Source organism: Taudactylus pleione, unplaced genomic scaffold, assembly GCF_031769625.1.
Source record: "Taudactylus pleione unplaced genomic scaffold, aTauple2 ptg000473l, whole genome shotgun sequence".
NCBI lineage: Eukaryota > Metazoa > Chordata > Amphibia > Anura > Myobatrachidae > Taudactylus > Taudactylus pleione.
In genome coordinates, this window is record NW_028284875.1 from 4,389,906 (window position 1) to 4,408,830 (window position 18,925).

At 33.4% G+C, this 18,925-nt stretch overlaps 5 non-coding genes across 5 annotated transcripts; all 5 read left to right on the forward strand.

Moving 5' to 3' along the window:
- Positions 1-323: 323 nt before the first annotated feature.
- Positions 324-396, forward strand: TRNAR-CCU (transfer RNA arginine (anticodon CCU)). The gene has a single exon. It is a non-coding gene; the product is annotated as a tRNA-Arg (tRNA).
- Positions 397-4,825: 4,429 nt separating this feature from the next.
- TRNAR-CCU (transfer RNA arginine (anticodon CCU)) lies at positions 4,826-4,898 on the forward strand. Its single transcript has one exon. It is a non-coding gene; the product is annotated as a tRNA-Arg (tRNA).
- Positions 4,899-9,327: 4,429 nt separating this feature from the next.
- Positions 9,328-9,400, forward strand: TRNAR-CCU (transfer RNA arginine (anticodon CCU)). The gene has a single exon. It is a non-coding gene; the product is annotated as a tRNA-Arg (tRNA).
- A 7,421-nt stretch (positions 9,401-16,821) lies between these two features.
- Positions 16,822-16,894, forward strand: TRNAR-CCU (transfer RNA arginine (anticodon CCU)). The gene has a single exon. It is a non-coding gene; the product is annotated as a tRNA-Arg (tRNA).
- A 1,427-nt stretch (positions 16,895-18,321) lies between these two features.
- Positions 18,322-18,394, forward strand: TRNAR-CCU (transfer RNA arginine (anticodon CCU)). The gene has a single exon. It is a non-coding gene; the product is annotated as a tRNA-Arg (tRNA).
- Positions 18,395-18,925: the final 531 nt, after the last annotated feature.

An 18,925-nucleotide genomic window follows, 5' to 3' on the forward strand; every position in this document is an offset into this window, starting at 1 on the left:
TGAAGGCAGAAAAATAAACACAAAAATGACTGTTTTTAAGTACCAGTACACACAGCAGCTTTGGTTCATATGCACTGTAAACATTACTTTAGTTAGTCAACAAAATGGAATGCAAAAGACTACCTCTTTATTGGTAAAAGAGTTGCATCAATCTGTTTTGCTGCAATGTAACATGAGGGTCCACACTATTAGGTCTGGATAGTACAATCACATTTCATGCTGGGATTTGTAAAGCAAAGAACACAAATAAACGGCTTTCCTATATCGCAACAATTAATGATTATACTAATGAAAAAATCAGTTTCACTGAAAGATGTTACAAAGCCCCAGTGGCCTAATGGATAAGGCACTGGCCTCCTAAGCCAGGGATTGTGGGTTCAAGTCCCATCTGGGGTGATAGGCTTTATTTCATTAAAATAATTTTGGAGATTTCCTTTCATTCTTGCTTCATACTGCACAAATGGCTCCACCAGAAACTTTAATCTGCTTAACTATCTGGAACTGTTCAGCTTGCAAAATTATGGCCCAGTATCTAAAAGCAGACATTTATCCTAAGGACATTGTGGATTAGTTTCCTGAAAAGTTTACTATCACCTGGGACAGTGGCTTCAAGTCCCATCTAGGATGGATGTTCCTTTGTTGCTCATACTCATTCTAGAAGTTATGCTTTTTTTCAATGCAGGTGACTGTCTTAATGGTATTGCAGAAAATCCATATGTACCAAAACATACCTATTAAGTTTTAATTGCAATTTAATATCAGAGTGGCTGCAAAATAACAATGTCTATTGCAATTGCTGATGGGTTTCTTGAAGTCCTTTCATCCTTGTCATCAAAAGGGTAATTTTCTGCTTTTTATATTTCTTTGGACACTGACTTTACTGACAATTTAGGTGCTACAGACCAAAAAAACAATGTTTACCTTTAAATATAGAGCACAAGTGAGATTTAACTTAGTTTTATTTAAAGATACTGCATTTTTGGTAATATAGTGTATATTTTCCCTATGCAACATTAAAGTTACATATATCTATACCAAATATTATTTAAGATAAATAAACAGGAATTATTTTACAATTTTGATAATATTGAACTGTACAACAATGGCATGAATTCATTGCAATATACACCTATGGATACATAAAACTGGGCAATAACACAAATGCACAATATAATTGATTACCTTATGATTAGAATATTACTTTTATTAGGTACTTTAGTATTGGGTGCAGTAGTTTAGTGGATTTAAAAAGTAACTAATTTAAAATTAATAAACCAAGTTAATTTACTTAGTCAACTCGATGCTAAAATCACTCAACTAAAAATAAAGCGCGTTGTACATGTGCTCCTGTGGCGCAATCGGTCTGTGCGCAGGACTTATAAGACAGTATCTGTTGAGCAATCCTGAGGTTGTGAATTCAAGCCTCATCTGGAGCAAATGTAATTTTTTTTCTAATGTCTTCAGTTAATGATTATCATTTGCTTCCTGAACATCCTGATATGAAGGCAGAAAAAAAACACAAACATGACTGTTTTTAAGGTACCAGTACACACAGCTGCTTTGGTTCATATGCACTGTAAAAATTACTTTAGTTAGTCAACAAAATGGAATGCAAAAGACTACCTCTTTATTGGTAAAAGAGTTGCATCAATCTGTTTTGCTGCAATGTAACATGAGGGTCCACACTATTAGGGCTGGAAAGTACAATCACATTTCATGCTGGGATTTGTAAAGCAAAGAACACAAATAAACGGCTTTCCTATATCGCAACAATTAATGATTATACTAATGAAAAAATCAGTTTCACTCAAAGATGTTACTAAGCCCCAGTGGCCTAATGGATAAAGGCCTGGCTTCCTAAGCCAGGGATTGTGGGTTCAAGTCCCATCTGGGGTGATAGGCTTTATTTCATTAAAATAATTTTGGAGATGTTCCTTTCATTCTTGCTTCATACTGCACAAATGGCTCCACCAGAAACTTTTATCTGCTTATCAATCTGGAACTGTTCAGCTTGCAAAATTATGGCCCAGTATCTAAAAGCAGACATTTATCCTAATGACATTGTGGATTAGTTTTCTGAAAAGTTTACTATCACCTGGGACAGTGGCTTCAAGTCCCATCTAGGATGCATGTTCCTTTGTTGCTCATTCTCATTCTAGAAGTTATGCTTTTTTTCAATTCAGGTGACTGTCTTAATGGTATTGCAGAAAATCCATATATACCAAAACATACCTATTAAGTTTTAATTGCAATTTAATATCAGAGTGGCTACAAAATAACAATTTCTATTGCAATTGCTGATGGGTTTCTTGAAGTCCTTTCATCCATGTCATCAAAAGGGTAATTTTCTGCCTTTTATATTTCTTTGGACACTGACTTTACTGACAATTTAGGTGCTTCAGACCAAAAAAACAATGTTTACCTTTAAATATAGAGCACAAGTGAGATTTAACTTATTTTTATTTAAAGATACTGCATTTTTTGGTATTATAGTGTATATTTTCCCTATGCAACATTAAAGTTACATATATCTATACCAAATATTATTTAAGATAAATAAACAGGAATTATTTTACAATTTTGATAATATTGTACTGTACAACAATGGCATGAATTCATTGCAATATACACCTATGGATACATAAAACTGGGCAATAACACAAATGCACAATATAATTGATTACCTTATGATTAGAATATTACTTTTATTAGGTACTTTAGTATTGGGTGCAGTAGTTTAGTGGACTTAAAAAGTAACTAATTTAAAATTAATAAACCAAGTTAATTTACTTAGTCAACTCGATGCTAAAATCACTCAACTAAAAATAAAGTACTTTGTCCATGTGCTCCTGTGGCGCAATCGGTCTGTGCGCGGTACTTATAAGACAGTATCTGTTGAACAATTCTGAGGTTGTGAATTCAAGCCTCACCTGGAGCAAATGTAATTTTTTTTCTAATGTCTTCAGTTAATGATTATCATCTGCTTCCTGAACATCCTGATATGAAGGCAGAAAAAAAACACAAACATGACTGTTTTTAAGTACCAGTACACACAGCTGCTTTGGTTCATATGCACTGTAAACATTACTTTAGTTAGTCATCAAAATGGAATGCAAAAGACTACCTCTTTATTGGTAAAAGAGTTGCATCAATCTGTTTTGCTGCAATGTAACATGAGGGTCCACACTATTAGGTCTGGATAGTAAAATCACATTTCATGCTGGGATTTGTAAAGCAAAGAACACAAATAAATGACTTTCCTATATCGCAACAATTAATGATTATACTAATGAAAAAATCAGTTTCACTCAAAGATGTTACAAAGCCCCAGTGGCCTAATGGATACGGCACTGGCCTCCTAAGCCAGGGTTTGTGCTTTCAAGTCCCATCTGGGGTGATAGGCTTTATTTCATTAAAATAATGTTTTAGATGTTCCTTTTTTTCTTGCTTCATACTGCAGAAATGGCTCCACCAGAAACTTTAATCTGCTTAACAATCTGGTACCGTTCAGCTTGCAAAATTATGGCCCAGTATCTAAAAGCAGACATTTATTCTAATGACATTGTGGAATAGTTTCCAGAAAAGTTTACTATCACCTGGGACAGTGGCTTCAAGTCCCATCTAGGATGTATGTTCCTTTGTTGCTCATTCTCATTCTAGAAGTTATGCTTTTTTTCAATTCAGGTGACTGTCTTAATGGTATTGCAGAAAATCCATATATACCAAAACATACCTATTAAGTTTTAATTGCAATTTAATATCAGAGTGGCTACAAAATAACAATTTCTATTGCAATTGCTGATGGGTTTCTTGAAGTCCTTTCATCCATGTCATCAAAAGGGTAATTTTCTGCCTTTTATATTTCTTTGGACACTGACTTTACTGACAATTTAGGTGCTTCAGACCAAAAAAACAATGTTTACCTTTAAATATAGAGCACAAGTGAGATTTAACTTATTTTTATTTAAAGATACTGCATTTTTTGGTATTATAGTGTATATTTTCCCTATGCAACATTAAAGTTACATATATCTATAGCAAATATTATTTAAGATAAATAAACAGGAATTATTTTACAATTTTGATAATATTGAACTGTACAACAATGGCATGAATTCATTGCAATATACACCTATGGATACATAAAACTGGGCAATAACACAAATGCACAATATAATTGATTACCTTATGATTAGAATATTACTTTTATTAGGTACTTTAGTATTGGGTGCAGTAGTTTAGTCGACTTAAAAAGTAACTAATTTTAAATTAATAAACCAAGTTAATTTACTTAGTCAACTCGATGCTAAAATCACTCAACTAAAAATAATGCACTTTGACCATGTGCTCCTGTGGCGCAATCAGTCTGTGCGCAGGACTTATAAGGCAGTATCTGTTGAGCAATGCTGAGGTTGTGAGTACAAGCCTCACCTGGAGCAAATGTAATTTTTTTTCTAATGTCATCAGTTAATGATTATAATCTGCTTCCAGAACATCCTGATATGAAGGCAGAAAAAAAACACAAAAATGACTGTTTTTAAGTACCAGTACACACAGCTGCTTTGGTTCATATGCACTGTAAACATTACTTTAGTTAGTCAACAAAATGGAATGCAAAAGACTACCTCTTTATTGGTAAAAGAGTTGCATCAATCTGTTTTGCTGCAATGTAACATGAGGGTCCACACTATTAGGTCTGGATAGTACAATCACATTTCATGCTGGGATTTGTAAAGCAAAGAACACAAATAAACGGCTTTCCTATATCGCAACAATTAATGATTATACTAATGAAAAAATCAGTTTCACTCAAAGATGTTACTAAGCCCCACTGGCCTAATGGATAAGGCACTGGCCTCCTAAGCCAGGGATTGTGGGTTCAAGTCCCATCTGGGGTGATAGGCTTTATTTCATTAAAATAATTTTGGAGATGTCCTTTCATTCTTGCTTCATACTGCACAAATGGCTCCACCAGAAACTTTTATCTGCTTATCAATCCGGAACTGTTCAGCTTGCAAAATTATGGCCCAGTATCTAAAAGCAGACATTTATCCTAATGACATTGTGGATTAGTTTTCTGAAAAGTTTACTATCACCTGGGACAGTGGCTTCAAGTCCCATCTAGGATGCATGTTCCTTTGTTGCTCATTCTCATTCTAGAAGTTATGCTTTTTTTCAGTGCAGGTGACTGTCTTAATGGTATTGCAGAAAATCCATATATACCAAAACATACCTATTAAGTTTTAATTGCAATTTAATATCAGAGTGGCTACAAAATAACAATGTCTATTGCAATTGCTGATGGGTTTCTTGAAGTCCTTTCATCCATGTCATCAAAAGGGTAATTTTCTGCCTTTTATATTTCTTTGGACACTGACTTTACTGACAATTTAGGTGCTTCAGACCAAAAAAACAATGTTTACCTTTAAATATAGAGCACAAGTGAGATTTAACTTATTTTTATTTAAAGATACTGCATTTTTTGATATTATAGTGTATATTTTCCATATGCAACATTAAAGTTACATATATCTATAGCAAATATTATTTAAGATAAATAAACAGGAATTATTTTACAATTTGGATAATATTGAACTGTACAACAATGGCATGAATTCATTGCAATATACACCTATGGATACATAAAATTGGGCAATAACACAAATGCACAATATAATTGATTACCTTATGATTAGAATATTACTTTTATTAGGTACTTTAGTATTGGGTGCAGTAGTTTAGTGGACTTAAAAAGTAACTAATTTAAAATTAATAAACCAAGTTAATTTACTTAGTCAACTCGATGCTAAAATCACTCAACTAAAAATAAAGTACTTTGTCCATGTGCTCCTGTGGCGCAATCGGTCTGTGCGCGGTACTTATAAGACAGTATCTGTTGAACAATTCTGAGATTGTGAATTCAAGCCTCACCTGGAGCAAATGTAGTTTTTTTTCTAATGTCATCAGTTAATGATTATCATCTGCTTCCTGAACATCCTGATAAGAAGGCAGAAAAAAAACACAAACATGACTGTTTTTAAGTACCAGTACACACAGCTGCTTTGGTTCATATGCACTGTAAACATTACTTTAGTTAGTCATCAAAATGGAATGCAAAAGACTACCTCTTTATTGGTAAAAGAGTTGCATCAATCTGTTTTGCTGCAATGTAACATGAGGGTCCACACTATTAGGTCTGGATAGTACAATCACATTTCATGCTGGGATTTGTAAAGCAAAGAACACAAATAAACGACTTTCCTATATCGCAACAATTAATGATTATACTAATGAAAAAATCAGTTTCACTCAAAGATGTTACAAAGCCCCAGTGGCCTAATGGATACGGCACTGGCCTCTTAAGCCAGGGTTTGTGGTTTCAAGTCCCATCTGGGGTGATAGGCTTTATTTCATTAAAATAATGTTTTAGATGTTCCTTTTATTCTTGCTTCATACTGCAGAAATGGCTCCACCAGAAACTTTAATCTGCTTAACAATCTGGTACCGTTCAGCTTGCAAAATTATGGCCCAGTATCTAAAAGCAGACATTTATTCTAATGACATTGTGGAATAGTTTCCAGAAAAGTTTACTATCACCTGGGACAGTGGCTTCAAGTCCCATCTAGGATGTATGTTCCTTTGTTGCTCATTCTCATTCTAGAAGTTATGCTTTTTTTCAATTCAGGTGACTGTCTTAATGGTATTGCAGAAAATCCATATATACCAAAACATACCTATTAAGTTTTAATTGCAATTTAATATCAGAGTGGCTACAAAATAACAATTTCTATTGCAATTGCTGATGGGTTTCTTGAAGTCCTTTCATCCATGTCATCAAAAGGGTAATTTTCTGCCTTTTATATTTCTTTGGACACTGACTTTACTGACAATTTAGGTGCTTCAGACCAAAAAAACAATGTTTACCTTTAAATATAGAGCACAAGTGAGATTTAACTTATTTTTATTTAAAGATACTGCATTTTTTGGTATTATAGTGTATATTTTCCCTATGCAACATTAAAGTTACATATATCTATAGCAAATATTATTTAAGATAAATAAACAGGAATTATTTTACAATTTTGATAATATTGAACTGTACAACAATGGCATGAATTCATTGCAATATACACCTATGGATACATAAAACTGGGCAATAACACAAATGCACAATATAATTGATTACCTTATGATTAGAATATTACTTTTATTAGGTACTTTAGTATTGGGTGCAGTAGTTTAGTCGACTTAAAAAGTAACTAATTTAAAATTAATAAACCAAGTTAATTTACTTAGTCAACTCGATGCTAAAATCACTCAACTAAAAATAATGCACTTTGACCATGTGCTCCTGTGGCGCAATCAGTCTGTGCGCAGGACTTATAAGGCAGTATCTGTTGAGCAATGCTGAGGTTGTGAGTACAAGCCTCACCTGGAGCAAATGTAATTTTTTTTCTAATGTCATCAGTTAATGATTATAATCTGCTTCCTGAACATCCTGATATGAAGGCAGAAAAAAAACACAAAAATGACTGTTTTTAAGTACCAGTACACACAGCTGCTTTGGTTCATATGCACTGTAAACATTACTTTAGTTAGTCAACAAAATGGAATGCAAAAGACTACCTCTTTATTGGTAAAAGAGTTGCATCAATCTGTTTTGCTGCAATGTAACATGAGGGTCCACACTATTAGGTCTGGATAGTACAATCACATTTCATGCTGGGATTTGTAAAGTAAAGAACACAAATAAACGGCTTTCCTATATCGCAACAATTAATGATTATACTAATGAAAAAATCAGTTTCACTCAAAGATGTTACTAAGCCCCACTGGCCTAATGGATAAGGCACTGGCCTCCTAAGCCAGGGTTTGTGGTTTCAAGTCCCATCTGGGGTGATAGGCTTTATTTCATTAAAATAATGTTTTAGATGTTCCTTTTATTCTTGCTTCATACTGCAGAAATGGCTCCACCAGAAACTTTAATCTGCTTAACAATCTGGTACCGTTCAGCTTGCAAAATTATGGCCCAGTATCTAAAAGCAGACATTTATTCTAATGACATTGTGGAATAGTTTCCAGAAAAGTTTACTATCACCTGGGACAGTGGCTTCAAGTCCCATCTAGGATGTATGTTCCTTTGTTGCTCATTCTCATTCTAGAAGTTATGCTTTTTTTCAATTCAGGTGACTGTCTTAATGGTATTGCAGAAAATCCATATATACCAAAACATACCTATTAAGTTTTAATTGCAATTTAATATCAGAGTGGCTACAAAATAACAATTTCTATTGCAATTGCTGATGGGTTTCTTGAAGTCCTTTCATCCATGTCATCAAAAGGGTAATTTTCTGCCTTTTATATTTCTTTGGACACTGACTTTACTGACAATTTAGGTGCTTCAGACCAAAAAAACAATGTTTACCTTTAAATATAGAGCACAAGTGAGATTTAACTTATTTTTATTTAAAGATACTGCATTTTTTGGTATTATAGTGTATATTTTCCCTATGCAACATTAAAGTTACATATATCTATAGCAAATATTATTTAAGATAAATAAACAGGAATTATTTTACAATTTTGATAATATTGAACTGTACAACAATGGCATGAATTCATTGCAATATACACCTATGGATACATAAAACTGGGCAATAACACAAATGCACAATATAATTGATTACCTTATGATTAGAATATTACTTTTATTAGGTACTTTAGTATTGGGTGCAGTAGTTTAGTCGACTTAAAAAGTAACTAATTTAAAATTAATAAACCAAGTTAATTTACTTAGTCAACTCGATGCTAAAATCACTCAACTAAAAATAATGCACTTTGACCATGTGCTCCTGTGGCGCAATCAGTCTGTGCGCAGGACTTATAAGGCAGTATCTGTTGAGCAATGCTGAGGTTGTGAGTACAAGCCTCACCTGGAGCAAATGTAATTTTTTTTCTAATGTCATCAGTTAATGATTATAATCTGCTTCCTGAACATCCTGATATGAAGGCAGAAAAAAAACACAAAAATGACTGTTTTTAAGTACCAGTACACACAGCTGCTTTGGTTCATATGCACTGTAAACATTACTTTAGTTAGTCAACAAAATGGAATGCAAAAGACTACCTCTTTATTGGTAAAAGAGTTGCATCAATCTGTTTTGCTGCAATGTAACATGAGGGTCCACACTATTAGGTCTGGATAGTACAATCACATTTCATGCTGGGATTTGTAAAGCAAAGAACACAAATAAACGGCTTTCCTATATCGCAACAATTAATGATTATACTAATGAAAAAATCAGTTTCACTCAAAGATGTTACTAAGCCCCACTGGCCTAATGGATAAGGCACTGGCCTCCTAAGCCAGGGATTGTGGGTTCAAGTCCCATCTGGGGTGATAGGCTTTATTTCATTAAAATAATTTTGGAGATGTCCTTTCATTCTTGCTTCATACTGCACAAATGGCTCCACCAGAAACTTTTATCTGCTTATCAATCCGGAACTGTTCAGCTTGCAAAATTATGGCCCAGTATCTAAAAGCAGACATTTATCCTAATGACATTGTGGATTAGTTTTCTGAAAAGTTTACTATCACCTGGGACAGTGGCTTCAAGTCCCATCTAGGATGCATGTTCCTTTGTTGCTCATTCTCATTCTAGAAGTTATGCTTTTTTTCAGTGCAGGTGACTGTCTTAATGGTATTGCAGAAAATCCATATATACCAAAACATACCTATTAAGTTTTAATTGCAATTTAATATCAGAGTGGCTACAAAATAACAATGTCTATTGCAATTGCTGATGGGTTTCTTGAAGTCCTTTCATCCATGTCATCAAAAGGGTAATTTTCTGCCTTTTATATTTCTTTGGACACTGACTTTACTGACAATTTAGGTGCTTCAGACCAAAAAAACAATGTTTACCTTTAAATATAGAGCACAAGTGAGATTTAACTTATTTTTATTTAAAGATACTGCATTTTTTGATATTATAGTGTATATTTTCCATATGCAACATTAAAGTTACATATATCTATAGCAAATATTATTTAAGATAAATAAACAGGAATTATTTTACAATTTGGATAATATTGAACTGTACAACAATGGCATGAATTCATTGCAATATACACCTATGGATACATAAAATTGGGCAATAACACAAATGCACAATATAATTGATTACCTTATGATTAGAATATTACTTTTATTAGGTACTTTAGTATTGGGTGCAGTAGTTTAGTGGACTTAAAAAGTAACTAATTTAAAATTAATAAACCAAGTTAATTTACTTAGTCAACTCGATGCTAAAATCACTCAACTAAAAATAAAGTACTTTGTCCATGTGCTCCTGTGGCGCAATCGGTCTGTGCGCGGTACTTATAAGACAGTATCTGTTGAACAATTCTGAGATTGTGAATTCAAGCCTCACCTGGAGCAAATGTAGTTTTTTTTCTAATGTCATCAGTTAATGATTATCATCTGCTTCCTGAACATCCTGATAAGAAGGCAGAAAAAAAACACAAACATGACTGTTTTTAAGTACCAGTACACACAGCTGCTTTGGTTCATATGCACTGTAAACATTACTTTAGTTAGTCATCAAAATGGAATGCAAAAGACTACCTCTTTATTGGTAAAAGAGTTGCATCAATCTGTTTTGCTGCAATGTAACATGAGGGTCCACACTATTAGGTCTGGATAGTACAATCACATTTCATGCTGGGATTTGTAAAGCAAAGAACACAAATAAACGACTTTCCTATATCGCAACAATTAATGATTATACTAATGAAAAAATCAGTTTCACTCAAAGATGTTACAAAGCCCCAGTGGCCTAATGGATACGGCACTGGCCTCTTAAGCCAGGGTTTGTGGTTTCAAGTCCCATCTGGGGTGATAGGCTTTATTTCATTAAAATAATGTTTTAGATGTTCCTTTTATTCTTGCTTCATACTGCAGAAATGGCTCCACCAGAAACTTTAATCTGCTTAACAATCTGGTACCGTTCAGCTTGCAAAATTATGGCCCAGTATCTAAAAGCAGACATTTATTCTAATGACATTGTGGAATAGTTTCCAGAAAAGTTTACTATCACCTGGGACAGTGGCTTCAAGTCCCATCTAGGATGTATGTTCCTTTGTTGCTCATTCTCATTCTAGAAGTTATGCTTTTTTTCAATTCAGGTGACTGTCTTAATGGTATTGCAGAAAATCCATATATACCAAAACATACCTATTAAGTTTTAATTGCAATTTAATATCAGAGTGGCTACAAAATAACAATTTCTATTGCAATTGCTGATGGGTTTCTTGAAGTCCTTTCATCCATGTCATCAAAAGGGTAATTTTCTGCTTTTTATATTTCTTTGGACACTGACTTTACTGACAATTTAGGTGCTACAGACCAAAAAAACAATGTTTACCTTTAAATATAGAGCACATGTGAGATTTAACTTATTTTTTTTTAAAGATACTGCATTTTTTGTTATTATAGTGTATATTTTCCCTATGCAACATTAAAGTTACATATATCTATAGCAAATATTATTTAAGATAAATAAACAGGAATTATTTTACAATTTTGATAATATTGAACTGTACAACAATGGCATGAATTCATTGCAATATACACCTGTGGATACATAAAACTGGGCAATAACACAAATGCACATATAATTGATTATCTTATGATTAGAATATTACTTTTATTAGGTACTTTAGTATTGGGTGCAGTAGTTTAGTGGATTTAAAAAGTAACTAATTTAAAATTAATAAACCAAGTTAATTTCCTTAGTCAACTCGATGCTAAAGTCACTCAACTAAAAATAATGCACTTTGACCATGCACTCCTGTGGCACAATCAGTAAGTGCGCGGTACTTATAAGATAGTATCTGTTGAGTAATGCTGAGGTTGTGAGTTCAAACCTCACCTAGAACAAATGTAATTTTTTTTCTAATGTCATCAGTTAATGATTATTATCTGCTACCTGAACATCCTGATATGAAGGCAGAAAAAAAAAACAAACATGACTGTTTTTAAGGTACCAGTACACACATCTGCTTTGGTTCATATGCCCTGTAAACATTACTTTAGTTAGTCAACAAAATGGAATGCAAAAGACTACCTCTTTATTGGTAAAAGAGTTGCATCAATCTGTTTTGCTGCAATGTAACATGAGGTTCCACACTATTAGGTCTGGTTAGTACAATCACATTTCATGCTGGGATTTGTAAAGCAAAGAACACAAATAAACGGCTTTCCTATATCGCAACAATTAATGATTATACTAATGAAAAAATCAGTTTCACACAAAGATGTTACCAAGCCCCAGTGGCCTAATGGATAAGGCACTGGCCTATTAAGCTGGTGATTGTTGTTTCAAGTTATCTGGGGTGATAGGCTTTATTTCATCCATTTAATTACTGGAGATGTTCCTTTGATACTGCACAAATGGCTCCACCAGAAACTTTTATCTGCTTAACAATCCGGTACTGTTTAGCTTGCAAAATTATGGCCTAGTATCTAAAAGCAGACAATTATCCTAATGACATTGTGGATTAGTTTCCAGATAAGGTTACTATCACCTGGGACAGTGGCTTCAAGTCCCATCTAGGATGCATGTTCCTTTGTTGCTAATTCTCATTCTAGAAGTTATGCTTTTTTTCAATGCAGGTGACTGTATTAATGGTATTGCAGAAAATCCATATATACCAAAACATACCTATTAAATTTTAATTGCAATTTAATATCAGAGTGGCTACAAAATAACAATGTCTATGGCAATTGCTGATGGGTTTCTTGAAGTCCTTTCATCCTTGTCATCAAAAGGGTAATTTTCTGCTTTTTATATTTCTTTGGACACTGACTTTACTGACAATTTAGGTGCTACAGACCAAAAAAACAATGTTTACCTTTAAATATAGAGCACATGTGAGATTTAACTTATTTTTATTTCTAGATACTGCACTTTTTGGTATTATAGTGTATATTTTCCCTATGCAACATTAAAGTTACATATATCTATAGCAAATATTATTTAAGATAAATAAACAGGAATTATTTTACAATTTTGATAATATTGAACTGTACAACAATGGCATGAATTCATTGCAATATACACCTATGGATACATAAAACTGGGCAATAACACAAATGCACAATATAATTGATTACCTTATGATTAGAATATTACTTTTATTAGGTACTTTAGTATTGGGTGCAGTAGTTTAGTGGATTTAAAAAGTAACTAATTTAAAATTAATAAACCAAGTTAATTTCCTTAGTCAACTCGATTCTAAAATCACTCAACTAAAAATAATGCACTTTGAGCATGCTCTCCTGTGGCGCAATCGGTCAGCGCGCGGTACTTATAAGACAGTATCTGTTGAGCAATGCCGAGGTTTCGAATTCAAGCCTCACCTTGAGCAAATGTAATTTTTTTTCTAATGTCATCAGTTAATGATTATCATTTGCTACCTGAACATCCTGATATGAAGACAGAAAAAAAAACACAAACATGACTGTTTTTAAGGTACCAGTACACACATCTGCTTTGGTTCATATGCACTGTAAACATTCCTTTAGTTAGTCAACAAAATGGAATGCAAAAGACTACCTCTTTATTGGTAAAAGAGTTGCATCAATCTGTTTTGATGCAATGTAACATGAGGTTCCACACTATTAGGTCTGGTTAGTACAATCACATTTCATGCTGGGATTTGTAAAGCAAAGAACACAAATAAATGGCTTTCCTATATCACAACAATTAATGATTATACTAATGAAAAAATCAGTTCCACTCAAAGATGTTACTGAGCTCCAGTGGCCTAATGGATAAGGCACTGGCCTCCTAAGCCCGGGATTGTGAATTCAAGTCCCATCTGGGGTGATAGGCTTTATTTCATTAAAATAATTTTGGAGATGTTCCTTTTATTCTTGCTTGATACTGCACAAATGGCTCCACCAGAAACTTTTATCTGCTTAGCAATCCGGTACTGTTTAGCTTGCAAAATTATGGCCCAGTATCTAAAAGCAGACATTTATCCTAATGTCATTGTGGATTAGTTTCCGGATAAGTTTACTATCACCTGGGACAGTGGCTTCAAGTCCCATCTAGGATGCATGTTCCTTTGTTGCTCATTCTCATTCTAGAAGTTATGCTTTTTTTCAATGCAGGTGACTGTCTTAATGGTATTGCATGAAATCTATATGTACCAAAACATACCTATTAAGTTTTAATTGCAATTTAATATCAGAGTGGCTACAAAATAACAATTTCTATGGCAATTGCTGATGGGTTTCTTGAAGTCCTTTCATCCTTGTCATCAAAAGGGTAATTTTCTGCTTTTTATATTTCTTTGGACACTGACTTTACTGACAATTTATGTGCTACAGACCAAAAAAACAATGTTTACCTTTAATTATAGAGCACATGTGAGATTTAACTTATTTTTATTTAAAGATACTGCATTTTTTGGTATTATAGTGTATATTTTCACTATGCAACATTAAAGTTACATATATCTATAGCAAATATTATTTAAGATAAATAAACAGGAATTATTTTACAATTTTGATAATATTGAAATGTACAACAATGGCATGAATTCATTGAAATATACACCTATGGATACATAAAACTGGGCAATAACACAAATGCACAATATAATTGATTACCTTATGATTAGAATATTACTTTTATTAGGTACTTTAGTATTGGGTGCAGTAGTTTAGTGGATTTAAAAAGTAACTAATATAAAATTAATAAACCAAGTTAATTTCCTAAGTCAACTCGATTCTAAAATCACTCAACTAAAAATAAAGTACTTTGTCCATGTGCTCCTGTGGTGCAATCGGTCTGTGCGCGGTACTTATAAGACAGTATCTGTTGAACAATTCTGAGGTTGTGAATTCAAGCCTCACCTGGAGCAAATGTAATTTTTTTTCTAATGTCTTCAGTTAATGATTATCATCTGCTTCCTGAACATCCTGATATGAAGGCAGAAAAAAAACACAAACATGACTGTTTTTAAGTACCAGTACACACAGCTGCTTTGGTTCATATGCACTGTAAACATTACTTTAGTTAGTCATCAAAATGGAATGCAAAAGACTACCTCTTTATTGGTAAAAGAGTTGCATCAATCTGTTTTGCTGCAATGTAACATGAGGGTCCACACTATTAGGTCTGGATAGTACAATCACATTTCATGCTGGGATTTGTAAAGCAAAGAACACAAATAAACGACTTTCCTATATCGCAACAATTAATGATTATACTAATGAAAAAATCAGTTTCACTCAAAGATGTTACAAAGCCCCAGTGGCCTAATGGATACGGCACTGGCCTCCTAAGCCAGGGTTTGTGCTTTCAAGTCCCATCTGGGGTGATAGGCTTTATTTCATTAAAATAATGTTTTAGATGTTCCTTTTATTCTTGCTTCATACTGCAGAAATGGCTCCACCAGAAACTTTAATCTGCTTAACAATCTGTTACCGTTCAGCTTGCAAAATTATGGCCCAGTAACTAAAAGCAGACATTTATTCCAATGACATTGTGGAATAGTTTCCAGAAAAGTTTACTATCACCTGGGACAGTGGCTTCAAGTCCCATCTAGGATGTATGTTCCTTTGTTGCTCATTCTCATTCTAGAAGTTATGCTTTTTTTCAATTCAGGTGACTGTCTTAATGGTATTGCAGAAAATTCATATATACCAAAACATACCTATTAAGTTTTAATTGCAATTTAATATCAGAGTGGCTACAAAATAACAATTTCTATTGCAATTGCTGATGGGTTTCTTGAAGTCCTTTCATCCATGTCATCAAAAGGGTAATTTTCTGCCTTTTATATTTCTTTGGACACTGACTTTACTGACAATTTAGGTGCTTCAGACCAAAAAAACAATGTTTACCTTTAAATATAGAGCACAAGTGAGATTTAACTTATTTTTATTTAAAGATACTGCATTTTTTGGTATTATAGTGTATATTTTCCCTATGCAACATTAAAGTTACATATATCTATAGCAAATATTATTTAAGATAAATAAACAGGAATTATTTTACAATTTTGATAATATTGAACTGTACAACAATGGCATGAATTCATTGCAATATACACCTATGGATACATAAAACTGGGCAATAACACAAATGCACAATATAATTGATTACCTTATGATTAGAATATTACTTTTATTAGGTACTTTAGTATTGGGTGCAGTAGTTTAGTGGATTTAAAAAGTAACTAATTTAAAATTAATAAACCAAGTTAATTTACTTAGTCAACTCGATGCTAAAATCACTCAACTAAAAATAATGCACTTTGACCATGTGCTCCTGTGGCGCAATCAGTCTGTGCGCAGGACTTATAAGGCAGTATCTGTTGAGCAATGCTGAGGTTGTGAGTACAAGCCTCACCTGGAGCAAATGTAATTTTTTTTCTAATGTCATCAGTTAATGATTATCATCTGCTTCCTGAACATCCTGATATGAAGGCAGAAAAAAAACACAAAAATGTCTGTTTTTAAGTACCAGTACACACAGCTGCTTTGGTTCATATGCACTATAAACATTACTTTAGTTAGTCAACAAAATGGAATGCAAAAGACTACCTCTTTATTGGTAAAAGAGTTGCATCAATCTGTTTTGCTGCAATGTAACATGAGGGTCCACACTGTTAGGTCTGGATAGTACAATCACATTTCATGCTGGGATTTGTAAAGCAAAGAACACAAATAAACGGCTTTCCTATATCGCAACAATTAATGATTATACTAATGAAAAAATCAGTTTCACTCAAAGGTGTTACTAAGCCCCAGTGGCCTAATGGATAAGGCACTGGCCTCCTAAGCCAGGGATTGAGGGTTCAAGTCCCATCTGGGGTGATAGGCTTTATTTCATTAAAATAATTTTGGAGATGTCCTTTCATTCTTGCTTCATACTGCACAAATGGCTCCACCAGAAACTTTTATCTGCTTATCAATCCGGAACTGTTCAGCTTGCAAAATTATGGCCCAGTATCTAAAAGCAGACATTTATCCTAATGACATTGTGGATTAGTTTTCTGAAAAGTTTACTATCACCTGGGACAGTGGCTTCAAGTCCCATCTAGGATGCATGTTCCTTTGTTGCTCATTCTCATTCTAGAAGTTATGCTTTTTTTCAGTGCAGGTGACTGTCTTAATGGTATTGCAGAAAATCCATATATACCAAAACATACCTATTAAGTTTTAATTGCAATTTAATATCAGAGTGGCTACAAAATAACAATGTCTATTGCAATTGCTGATGGGTTTCTTGAAGTCCTTTCATCCATGTCATCAAAAGGGTAATTTTCTGCCTTTTATATTTCTTTGGACACTGACTTTACTGACAATTTAGGTGCTTCAGACCAAAAAAACAATGGTTACCTTTAAATATAGAGCACAAGTGAGATTTAACTTATTTTTATTTAAAAATACTGCATTTTTTGATATTATAGTGTATATTTTCCATATGCAACATTAAAGTTACATATATCTATAGCAAATATTATTTAAGATAAATAAACAGGAATTATTTTACAATTTGGATAATATTGAACTGTACAACAATGGCATGAATTCATTGCAATATACACCTATGGATACATAAAACTGGGCAATAACACAAATGCACAATATAATTGATTACCTTATGATTAGAATATTACTTTTATTAGGTACTTTAGTATTGGGTGCAGTAGTTTAGTGGATTTAAAAAGTAACTAATTTTAAATTAATAAACCATGTTAATTTTCTTAGTCAACTCGATGCTAAAATCACTCAACTAAAAATAAAGCGCTTTGTCCATGTGCTCCTGTGCCACATTCGGTATGTGCGCGGTACTTATAAGACAGTATCTGTTGAGAAATCCTGAGGTTGTGAATTCAAGCCTCACCTGGAGCAAATGTAATTTTTTTTCTAATGTCATCAGTAAATGATTATCATCTGCTTCCTGAACATCCTGATATGAAGGCAGAAAAAAAACACAAATATGACTGTTTTTAAGTACCAGTACACACAGCTGCTTTGGTTCATATGCACTGTAAACATTACTTTAGTTAGTCATCAAAATGGAATGCAAAAGACTACCTCTTTATTGGTAAAAGAGTTGCATCAATCTGTTTTGCTGCAATGTAACATGAGGGTCCACACTATTAGGTCTGGATAGTACAATCACATTTCATGCTGGGATTTGTAAAGCAAAGAACACAAATAAACGGCTTTCCTATATCGCAACAATTAATGATTATACTAATGAAAAAATCAGTTTCACTCAAATATGTTACTAAGCCCCATTGGCCTAATGGATAAGGCACTGGCCTCCTAAGCCAGGGATTGTGGGTTCAAGTCCCATCTGGGGTGATAGGCTTTATTTCATTAAAATAATTTTGGAGATGTTCCTTTCATTCTTGCTTCATACTGCACAAATGGTTCCACCAGAAACTTTTATCTGCTTATCAATCCGGAACTGTTCAGCTTGCAAAATTATGGCCCAGTATCTAAAAGCAGACATTTCTCCTAATGACATTGTCGATTAGTTTTCTGAAAAGTTTACTATCACCTGGGACAGTGGCTTCAAGTCCCATCTAGGATGCATGTTCCTTTGTTGCTCATTCTCATTCTAGAAGTTATGCTTTTTTTCAATTCAGGTGACTGTCTTAATGGTATTGCAGAAAATCCATATATACCAAAACATACCTATTAAGTTTTAATTGCAATTTAATATCAGAGTGGCTACAAAATAACAATTTCTATTGCAATTGCTGATGGGTTTCTTGAAGTCCTTTCATCCATGTCATCAAAAGTGAAATTTTCTGCCTTTTATATTTCTTTGGACACTGACTTTACTGACAATTTAGGTGCTTCAGACCAAAAAAACAATGTTTACCTTTA